Source organism: Zeus faber, assembly GCF_960531495.2.
Source record: "Zeus faber genome assembly, chromosome: 17".
NCBI lineage: Eukaryota > Metazoa > Chordata > Actinopteri > Zeiformes > Zeidae > Zeus > Zeus faber.
The window spans coordinates 28,827,683-28,840,182 of NC_137204.1; the positions used below are offsets into that span (position 1 = coordinate 28,827,683).

The 12,500-nt window shown below is 39.3% G+C and overlaps 1 protein-coding gene across 1 annotated transcript in view; it reads right to left on the minus strand.

Moving 5' to 3' along the window:
• The window catches only part of plppr1 (phospholipid phosphatase related 1), a gene marked incomplete at its 3' end in the record, with an annotated part of 62,599 nt that overhangs the window by 49,577 nt on the left and 522 nt on the right, over window positions 1-12,500 (minus strand). The window lies entirely within an intron of this gene.

Here is a 12,500-nt window from a genome sequence, read left to right on the forward strand (position 1 = left end):
TTACACTTTGCATTCCACCAAAATAGATGATTTTGGACGGAGTGAAATGATCCTTGAGAGAAACAAAACAAGGAGTCGGAATCGATTGAATCTTTTCACTGAATAAATCGTAAAGAGCCCGATCTCCCAAAACAGGCTTCTCATAAGTACCGTCCTGGTCAGGGTTAGAGGCCCCCGACCCAGAGGTCCTTCACGGCGTTCCAGGGGGTCCACGGAAGAATTATTAAAAATTCAACTTCACCATCATTTCATTTCCAAGACATTACATTGTCCCATATCGGGTGTTTGGATCCTAGTTTCAGTGTTATCTCCCAAACTAGAGGATCAGGATCAAATCATATTTAACAATCCCAGGTCCGGACGTTTCGGCAAAACCATGGCGGTACCATGAAAAGGGGCGACCGCCCCGGCGTCCCCTTTCAAGGCTGAAATAATGACGGAGGGAGCGACCGCCCTCTCTCAGACATCATCATTGCAAGATGGAGGAGGTCAACATGGTGTGTTCACAGCAAAATTGGCGGGTTGACCTGCGCTCAACCAGCTAAAAACAGGGCACTGACACCTTTCCCATTGCCAGTGCATCATGTTCAATGCCACGAACACGTCGGAAAAGGGTGGTGTCATAGTGATTGGGAGCAAAACAGTAGAGGAGACAGCAGCTTAAACAAACAACGACATAAAAATGTAAAACTTGGAAAAAAATTTCGGGCCTCCAATAAAATCGGATCATTCATGAACGACCACACATGACAGTAGAAGCAGCGTGGATGCGCGGATACTCCATGATGCCCATGCGCCCACCGGCCCTTCGCAGTGGGGAGCGGGGTCCGGCGGGAAGCATTGGGGTTCTCCGCTGTGCTCCCCGCGGGGTGATCCCCACATTCACAACATTTCACACCGGTCCCCCATGCGGAAAGAATAGTCATTAACTTCTGATTTTGGATTCCAAGTGGGATATGAAAGGATCGAATTATACACAGATATTTCTGTCTATTTATGCAACAGGACTTCAACAGGCAGCACGCAGGTGAAGCGGCCAAAATGAGCCCCGTTGTGCCCCGTTCACATCGGAGACGATCGGAGGTGGAGCCGATTAAAAATCAGGTCTATTGCCGGCTCATTTCACCCGGCACTTAGACCAAGGTTTTTCCTTACCCAGTGGCGACAAATGCCAATTGTTAGCGGGTGTTACCAGGTTTTTGGTGCAGTGGGAAAAGGCTTTTAGACTACCACAGCTCTCTCCCAGCAACTCTCTTCGGGTAAGCCCACCTGCATGGACTGCACTGGCCTGTCCATCTTCAATGTTCGATTCTCCAGAACTGAACCAAAACAGGGTTACTGGTTTCTATTGAAGGCTTTGCTGGGACGTATGACTACTAACTAGGGATGCACCGATTAATCGGCCGTACATGGGCATCGGCGGATATTCGCATTGCTGACCGCCAATGGCCTATCGGCAAATAAGATGACATTCACTGATGGCAGTGGCCGTTGTTTATCCCGTGTTTCCTACACATAGAATGTACTTGGGCGAGCCGCCGAGGTACATTATTGGCTGCCAAAGTATATTTGGCAACCCCCTTAAGCGTTTATTATTTTTATTTTTTTATCTGTCCGAGGGAAGGATGCCATCCCCGATCAATTTTAGAAGACACGAACACGGCTTTCAGCAGCGTTCCAAGCAGGAAGCCGTGCTGCGTTCAAGGGAACTCTGAAAAGTGTAAGCGATGCTGCGTTCAGGGGAACTCTGAAAATATCGACATCTGCCGTCGGCCAAATTGTTATTTTAAACATTGGCATCGGCATCGGCCCAGAATTTCACTATCGGTGCATCCCCATTACTAACGACAAGAGGTCATTATTGAAGGTCAGTTTGGACAAACGCTGCTGGGTGACATAACGTAGTGTGATGGAATGTAATGGACCCTCACGAGGCTACAGGCCTGAGGAAGGAGGGTCATGGCAGCTTAGTTAGAAATCACCAGCCACTAAAACAAGGCTATTTAAGTGCAGGTTAATCCTAGAGTATGCAGTTTATCATATCCCATCGTATCTAGATTCAAGTTTTATATTTCATACGATATAACACACTTAATATACATTTAAAATGAATTACGTTGGAAAAAAGAGGCAAAAAGGAAGAACAACAGCAACACTTCAAAGCCAGTCTACCTCTACTCTCCCTCTACTTCACCTCCCTCCACTTTCCCTACTACCTCTCCTCTACCTTTGCTCCCCTCTACCTCTTCTCTGCCTCTACTCCCCGTCTACTAGATGTTCTCTACCTTTACTCTACCTCACTCTTCTTCACTCCACCGCTACTCCACCTCGACTTTACCTCCCTGTACTCTCCCTCCCGATACTCTAATCCACCTCAAGATTCAAGAGGTTTATTAGTCACATACATATACATACATTCATACATATATGCAGTGAAATGTCCAATTCAAAATTCAGATAGTAATAGAAGATAGAAGATAGTCATAGAAATACATTATATTTCAACCTTTAATACGTCAACATGAGGACAGAATACGATATTAAATTGTGTCCATCGCTTAATGACTTTGACTATTTGAGACAACTCATATTTCACACAACTGGAATACTCAAAGTACTTCTGTATCCTGGTGCAAACCCGCTGCGGCCGCTCCAAAAGTCCCTGTAGATAAACCATTACTCAGGCTTATTAGCTGCCACACGAGCGGCCTTGAGCTAAGCGGCTTGACCTGGGTCGCACATTAATATTCGTCTCAAATTCCTAATCCTCTGAAATATATCACTAATATGTATCAGGCTGCAAAGATGAGGCCTGCGAGGCTTTCACCAGGCTGCAGGCCTCAGCCCCCCCTCCGGGGGCCAGGTCGTCCCCAAGGACCTTGGTGCACTTGTGTGTGTAAAGTACCGTGTGCATCTCCCGGAATCACAACCACAGCCTGGGCTCGCTCGCCGGCGGCAGGGACGAACGGCACAAAACTGAGCCGTTTGTCACCCGGTCCTGTCCAGCGCAATGCGGTGCGGAGGCTTCCGGGTGTCCACAGCTGAGGCAGGAGGCGGAAGAGTCCTGAGATGCTCATCACATGACAACACCGCCTCACGCCTTCTGAGGTATGGTGCACCAGGGACGAGATGAGACTTGCGAATGATTCGCTTGCGGCGAACCAATCTGCGAAACAAGTCGGGAGTCGTTTGGCCAAAGAGTCGTTTGGCTGCAACTCGGTGACTGCCTTCCAGACGCACTGCCCAAGTCTCCAATGAGAAGCCTCAATCTTCTACCTCACGAAAAAAATAATGAAAACAATAAAATGATTCTTGCGAAATCTGAGCCAAAGCGACTCTTCTGACTCCCGTGACGTCGACTGCATCAAACCAACGAAGGAGAGTTGGAATGACGTTGAACAAATCTTGTTACCGGGTCGGTCGTCAAGAGCCGAATCTCCGAAAAAGAGTCACTGTAGCGCACCGGAGTCGAGAACCACTGATCTCCACGGACCGCCGGCGGGCTGGAGTTTCAAATTGAAAACAGCTCACCAGTCCAGAACATGAATGAGGTCAAATTGTGCACGGTACCAGTTCACTGCTGTGAGATTTTCACCTCATGTCGGCAACGTTTGGGTTTATTACAGGCAGATAAGTGGGGGATGGGGGTCCTCAGCCAGAGCTTAGTCAGCCAAGGGGGGCCTGGACATAAAATGAACCCCTGAATTAATCTACAATATCATTCATCACACTCTGACAATGCCTGGTATAAACCATCCCAACACTGGACCAGTGAATGAGCGGGAGCCTAAATGCAGTTATTGTTCGTCCGGGCCGGACCGTCTCTTCTGAATCTATTCGAATCCAGAAATTTTTAGTTGTTTTTTTTTGTTACTGAGTGACCCACATACTGAAATATATGATGGAGAAAAGATCCATTAAAAACAAAAATAGACGATTATATAAAAATAGCCAAATATACGAAGAAAATTGACAATCACAAAAAAAACAAAAGGAGCCAAATGTACAAAAATAGACAGTTATTCTAAGAAAAAAGCCACATTAATTAAAAATAGAACAGCAACACGTACTAAGAAAATTGCCAATAAAACGAAAGGCAAATGAAAAGAAAAAAATTGACAAATATTTCAAACAAGTAAAAAACAGAATATTGAAAAAGTGATTCCATGCACAGCATAAGTCAAGTAATCCTGCCCTTCGTCAGTCGTTTATCTAAGTCGTGTTCAAGTGATTTTCCTACTACGCCCTCCAAACACACACACACACACACACACACACACACACACACACACTCACAGACCACAATGTGGTGTGTAATGCCAAAGAGGAGGTGTAGGTGAAGAGCTTCACCTGGTGCTCCTCCACCGGCCATCTGTCTGCCATGTGTTAGAAGGCAGCGGCGTTGCTACGGCAGTGGGACAGGGACACTGTCTCACACACAGTTTACAACAGAAACACGACAGAAGAGGAAAAGACTGAGATGTGATAATGCTCATGGAGGGTTAGGGTTGTGATAATGCTCATGAAGGGTTAGGGTTGAAATGATGCTCATGAAGGGTTAGGGTTGTGATGATGCTCATGAAGGGTTAGGGTTGTGATGATGCTCATGGAGGGTTAGGGTTGTGATGATGCTCATGGAGGGTTAGGGTTGTGATGGTGCTCATGGAGGGTTAGGGTTGTGATGATGCTCATGAAGGGTTAGGGTTGTGATGATGCTCATGAAGGGTTAGGGTTGTGATGATGCTCATGGAGGGTTAGGGTTGTGATGATGCTCATGGAGGGTTAGGGTTGTGATAATGCTCATGGAGGGTTAGGGTTGTGATGATGCTCATGGAGGGTTAGGGTTGTGATGATGCTCATGGAGGGTTAGGGTTGTGATGATGCTCATGGAGGGTTAGGGTTGTGATGATGCTCATGGAGGGTTAGGGTTGTGATGGTGCTCATGGAGGGTTAGGGTTGTGATGATGCTCATGAAGGGTTAGGGTTGTGATGGTGCTCATGGAGGGTTAGGGTTGTGATGATGCTCATGAAGGGTTAGGGTTGTGATGATGCTCATGAAGGGTTAGGGTTGTGATGATGCTCATGAAGGGTTAGGGTTGTGATGATGCTCATGGAGGGTTAGGGTTGTGATGATGCTCATGGAGGGTTAGGGTTGTGATGGTGCTCATGGAGGGTTAGGGTTGTGATGATGCTCATGAAGGGTTAGGGTTGTGATGATGCTCATGAAGGGTTAGGGTTGTGATGATGCTCATGGAGGGTTAGGGTTGTGATGATGCTCATGGAGGGTTAGGGTTGTGATAATGCTCATGGAGGGTTAGGGTTGTGATGATGCTCATGGAGGGTTAGGGTTGTGATGATGCTCATGAAGGGTTAGGGTTGTGATGGTGCTCATGGAGGGTTAGGGTTGTGATGGTGCTCATGAAGGGTTAGGGTTGTGATGATGCTCATGAAGGGTTAGGGTTGTGATGATGCTCATGAAGGGTTAGGGTTGTGATGGTGCTCATGGAGGGTTAGGGTTGTGATGATGCTCATGAAGGGTTAGGGTTGTGATGATGCTCATGAAGGGTTAGGGTTGTGATGATGCTCATGAAGGGTTAGGGTTGTGATGGTGCTCATGGAGGGTTAGGGTTGTGATGATGCTCATGAAGGGTTAGGGTTGTGATGATGCTCATGAAGGGTTAGGGTTGTGATGATGCTCATGAAGGGTTAGGGTCGTGATGATGCTCATGAAGGGTTAGGGTTGTGATGGTGCTCATGAAGGGTTAGGGTTGTGATGATGCGCAGCCAGAGCAGGTCTGCGTCCAACTGAAGGAGGTTATTTAAGAAGAAGAAGGGTGTGTGTGCACATGACCCTGCTTACTACACACTGCTTACACCCTGCTTACTACACACTGCTTACACCCTGCTTACTACACACTGCTTACACCCTGCTTACTACACACTTCTTACACCCTGCTTACTACACACTGCTTACTGAGCACAAGGATTCACTGAGACGCCAAATGATTCAATAACTAGTATGTCTGGTTGTATAACTAGTATGTCTACTTTATAACTAGTATGTCTACTTTATAACTAGTATGTCTGGTTGTATAAATAGTATGTCTACTTAATAACTAGTATGTCTACTTTATAACTAGTATGTCCACTTAATAACTAGTATGTCTGGTTGTATAACTAGTATGTCTACTTTATAACTAGTATGTCTACCTTATAACTTGTATGTCTGGTTGTATAAATAGTATGTCTATTTTATAACTAGTATGTTTACTTTATAACTAGTATGTCTACTTTATAACTAGTATGTCTGGTTGTATAACTACTTTGTTTACTTTATAACTAGTATGTCTACTTCGTAACTATTATGTCTGGTTGTAGAACTAGTATGTTTACTTTATAACTAGTATGTCTACTTTATAACTAGTATGTCTAGTTTATAACTAGCATGTCTGGTTGTATAACTAGGATGTTTACTTTATAACCAGTATGTCTGGTTGTATAACTAGTATGTCTACTTTATAACTAGCATGTCTGGTTGTATAACTACGTTGTTTACTTTATAACTAGTATGTCTACTTTATAACTAGTATGTCTACCTTATAACTAGCATGTCTGGTTGTATAACTACTTTGTTTACTTTATAACTAGTATGTCTACTTTATAACTAGTATGTCTACTTTATAACTAGCATGTCTGGTTGTATAACTAGGATGTTTACTTTATAACTAGTATGTCTGGTTGTATAACTAGTATGTCTACTTTATAACTAGTATGTCTGGTTGTATAACTAGTATGTCTACTTTATAACTAGTATGTCTGGTTGTATAACTAGTATGTCTACTTTATAACTAGTATGTCTGGTTGTATAACTAGTATGTCTACTTTATAACTAGCATGTCTGGTTGTACAACTAGTATGTCTACTTTATAACTAGTATGTCTACTTTATAACTAGTATGTCTGGTTGTATAACTAGTATGTCTACTTCGTAACTATTATGTCTGGTTGTAGAACTAGTATGTTTACTTTATAACTAGTATGTCTACTTTATAACTAGTATGTCTAGTTTATAACTAGCATGTCTGGTTGTATAACTAGGATGTCTACTTTATAACTAGTATGTCTACTTTATAACTAGTATGTCTGGTTGTATAACTAGTATGTCTACTTTATAACTAGCATGTCTGGTTGTATAACTAGGATGTTTACTTTATAACTAGTATGTCTGGTTGTATAACTAGTATGTCTACTTTATAACTAGTATGTCTGGTTGTATAACTAGTATGTCTACTTTATAACTAGCATGTCTGGTTGTATAACTAGTATGTCTACTTTATAACTAGTATGTCTGGTTGTATAATTAGTATGTCTACTTTATAACTAGTATGTCTACTTTATAACTAGTATGTCTGGTTGTATAACTAGTATGTCTGGTTGTATAACTAGTATGTCTACTTTATAACTAGTATGTCTACTTTATAACTAGTATATCCAGTTTATAACTAGTATGCCGAGTTGTATAACTAGTATGTCTAGTTGTATCACTAGTATATCTAGTTTATAACTAGTATGTACAGTTTTATAACCAGTATGTGCAGTTGTATACTAGTATGTCTAGTTTTAAAACCAGTATGACTAGTTTAATAACCAGTATGTCATGTTGGATAACTAGTATGTCTAGTTTTATAACCAGTATGACTAGTTTAATAACTAGTATGTCTAGTTTTATAACCAGTATGTCTTGTTGTATAACTAGTATGTCTAGTTTAATAACCAGTATGTCTTGTTGTATAACTAGTATGTCTAGTTTTAAAACCAGTATGACTAGTTTAATAACCAGTATGTCATGTTGGATAACTAGTATGTCTAGTTTTATAACCAGTATGACTAGTTTAATAACTAGTATGTCTAGTTTTATAACCAGTATGTCTTGTTGTATAACTAGTATGTCTAGTTTTATAACCAGTATGACTAGTTAAATAACTAGTATGTCTAGTTTTATAACCAGTATGTCTTGTTGTATAACTAGTATGTCTAGTTTTATAACCAGTATGACTAGTTAAATAACTAGTATGTCTAGTTTTATAACCAGTATGTCTGGTTGTATAACTAGTATGTCTACTTCGTAACTATTATGTCTGGTTGTAGAACTAGTATGTTTACTTTATAACTAGTATGTCTACTTTATAACTAGTATGTCTAGTTTATAACTAGCATGTCTGGTTGTATAACTAGGATGTTTACTTTATAACCAGTATGTCTGGTTGTATAACTAGTATGTCTACTTTATAACTAGTATGTCTGGTTGTATAATTAGTATGTTTACTTTATAACTAGTATGTCTACTTTATAACTAGTATGTCTACTTTATAACTAGCATGTCTGGTTGTATAACTAGGATGTTTACTTCATAACTAGTATGTCTGGTTGTATAACTAGTATGTCTACTTTATAACTAGTATGTCTACTTTATAACTAGTATGTCTGGTTGTATAACTAGTATGTCTACTTTATAACTAGCATGTCTGGTTGTATAACTAGGATGTTTACTTTATAACTAGTATGTCTGGTTGTATAACTAGTATGTCTACTTTATAACTAGTATGTCTGGTTGTATAACTAGTATGTCTACTTTATAACTAGCATGTCTGGTTGTATAACTAGTATGTCTACTTTATAACTAGTATGTCTGGTTGTATAATTAGTATGTCTACTTTATAACTAGTATGTCTACTTTATAACTAGTATGTCTGGTTGTATAACTAGTATGTCTGGTTGTATAACTAGTATGTCTACTTTATAACTAGTATGTCTACTTTATAACTAGTATATCCAGTTTATAACTAGTATGCCGAGTTGTATAACTAGTATGTCTAGTTTTATAACCAGTATGACTAGTTTAATAACTAGTATGTCTAGTTTTATAACCAGTATGTCTTGTTGTATAACTAGTATGTCTAGTTTAATAACCAGTATGTCTTGTTGTATAACTAGTATGTCTAGTTTTATAACCAGTATGACTAGTTAAATAACTAGTATGTCTAGTTTTATAACCAGTATGTCTTGTTGTATAACTAGTATGTCTAGTTTTAAAACCAGTATGACTAGTTTAATAACCAGTATGTCATGTTGGATAACTAGTATGTCTAGTTTTATAACCAGTATGACTAGTTTAATAACTAGTATGTCTAGTTTTATAACCAGTATGTCTTGTTGTATAACTAGTATGTCTAGTTTTATAACCAGTATGACTAGTTAAATAACTAGTATGTCTAGTTTTGTAACCAGTATGTCTTGTTGTATAACTAGTATGTCTAGTTTTATAACCAGTATGATTAGTTAAATAACTAGTATGTCTAGTTTTATAACCAGTATGTCTTGTTGTATAACTAGTATGTCTAGTTTTATAACCAGTATGTCTTGTTGGATAACTAGTATGTCTAGTTTTATAACCAGTATGACTAGTTTATTAACTAGTATGTCTAGTTTTATAACCAGTATGACTAGTTTTATAACTAGTATGTCTAGTTTTATAACCAGTATGACTAGTTTAATAACTAGTATGTCTAGTTTTATAACCAGTATGTCTGGTTGTATAACTAGTATGTCTAGTTTTATAACCAGTATGTCTTGTTGTATAACTAGTATGTCTAGTTTTATAACCAGTATGTCTTGTTGTATAACTAGTATGTCTAGTTTTATAACCAGTATGTCTTGTTGGATAACTAGTATGTCTAGTTTTATAACCAGTATGACTAGTTTATTAACTAGTATGTCTAGTTTTATAACCAGTATGACTAGTTTAATAACTAGTATGTCTAGTTTTATAACCAGTATGACTAGTTTAATAACTAGTATGTCTAGTTTTATAACCAGTATGTCTTGTTGTATAACTAGTATGTCTAGTTTTATAACCAGTATGTCTTGTTGGATAACTAGTATGTCTAGTTTTATAACCAGTATGACTAGTTTATTAACTAGTATGTCTAGTTTTATAACCAGTATGTCTGGTTGTATAACTAGTATGTCTAGTTTTGAAGCAGTATGACTAGTTTAATGACTTTCACAGCAGGGTAGCTGACGTGTGGAACTACTCCGCTGCACAGTCGTCCCTCCTCGTCTTCCACCCTGGTTTCCATGGCGCCGCTCGCTGGCGTTAGCGTTAGCATAGCGCAGTGACACCAGGCAGAGGTGTTTGGAGCCTGGACGCCTGTTTTAAACTGCTCTTTAACCTGTTTGCACTTTGATTGTATGATGTCTTTCATCTCTTTTCATCCCTTTGTTTCTGTTTTCCATACTTATTTGCTTACGTGTCGTACATTCCACATCTCACGTCAAGCACTTTGTTGAAATGTTCTGTGCTAACAAACATACTTTTCCTCGACGAACCGATTGCTTTTCAGCCAAAATTCATGGCATGTAGTGGAAGCCACGTTCTCTGCTTTTTGGTCTTTGAGGATGACAACGTGTTGTCGTGCAGTACGTACGTGACGTGCACGGGATACAGGCGTCACACTGGACCAAGGGGGAGCTTGATATTTCCTTCCGTCTTCCCTCCCTCCCACACGCATGATGAAAACAGTAGTTCAGGATGTACATGTGTATATTTGCTGCAGAAACGCCCCCAGAAAATGAGATATATTCAATACGGGGCAAAGCAGAAGCGCAAAAACCCAAAACCCACCGTGACTTCTATCACACGTCCTGTAATGACAATAGTAATGAGGTGTTGAGTGGTCCACAAAACATATTTACCACTTCTACAAGAGCGGTTATTAAATGAGTCTACGGGTCTGCGTGGTATATTATAGTGTATATATGAGATGTTTTAGTGTATACATGGGATCTCATAGTGTATGCATAATATATTATAATGCATATACAGTATGATATATTATAGTGCATATACAGTATGATATATTATAGTGTATGCATGATATATGATAGTGCATATACAGTATGGTATATTATAGTATATATACAGTATGATATATTATAGTGTATGCATGATATATTATAGTGCATATACAGTATGATATATTATAGTAGATGCATGATATAGTATAGTGCATATACAGTATCATATATTATAGTATATGCATGATACATTATATTGCATGTACAGTATGATATATTATAGTGCATATACAGTATGATATAGTATAGTAGATGCATGATGTATTATAGTGCTTATACAGTATGATATATTACAGTGTATGCATGATATATTATAGTGCAAATACAGTATGATACATTATAGTAGATGCATGATATATTATAGTTCATATACAGTATGATATATTACAGTGTACGCATGATATATTATAGTGCATATACAGTATGATATATGATAGTATATGCATGATATATTATAGTGCATATAGATTATGATATTTTATAGTAGATGCATGATATATTATTGTGCATGTGTAAGATACTACAGTGCATACATTGAATGTTATAGCGCATGCATGGTTTATTATAATGCTTACATGGTATATTGTAGTATATTATAGTGCCTACAAGGTATATTATCGAACATGCATGAGATATTATAATAGAGGCATGATATATTATGAGGCAGTATGAGATTGTATGGTGTATGATAAAATAAACTATCAGACCAAAGCATGCATGCACTGTAATATACCGTGCACTATGAAATTTATAGATATGACAGTGTGCACACAGGACATTTTAGCAGATGTGTGAGATATAGATTAATATTATAGTGCATTAATGGGATATTATCGTGTAAATGTGACATATTATTGTATACACAAGATACAATGCATGCATAGTACATTATAGCGCATGCATGGGGTATTATAGAGTATGGATGGGATATTACAGCGCATGCATTAGATATTATTGTGTATATGTGATATATTATTGTATACGTGAGATAATGCATGCATGGTACATTTTAGTGTATGCATGGCCTAGTATAGTACATATATGAGATAAGATGCATGACATATAATGCATGCATATGCTATTTATGCATGGGAAAGTATAAACATAGGATATTGTAGCGTATATGTGATATATTATTGCATACATTTGATATTAATATACTGTACATGGGAAATTATAATATAAACATGGGATATTATGGGATACCATAATGCATGCATGTAATAAATGGTATAATGGTGTATCGCGGTGCCTGCATGCTTCAGTTTAGTATGTATTGTATTCTATTCGTGGTGTGGGAAGGGCCAGGGCTGTGGATCCTCGGCACCGCGGCAGAACAGCAAGACACACGCAGGAAAGAGTCCGAATATAACGACACCACATCCCAGACACAGGCGCCCGTGCGTGGATCAAATCATCTGCAGCACGGCGGCCGGATCCCCCATTAACACATCCTCATCACAAGCATTGCGAATTACTGCATTTCTGTTTGGAGTATTGCTCTTGTCGGGGTAGACGATAACAACGAGGAGCGCGACCGCGGAGGATGAGGAGGGACCGTGCAGTCCGCCGGTGCTGGGGGGC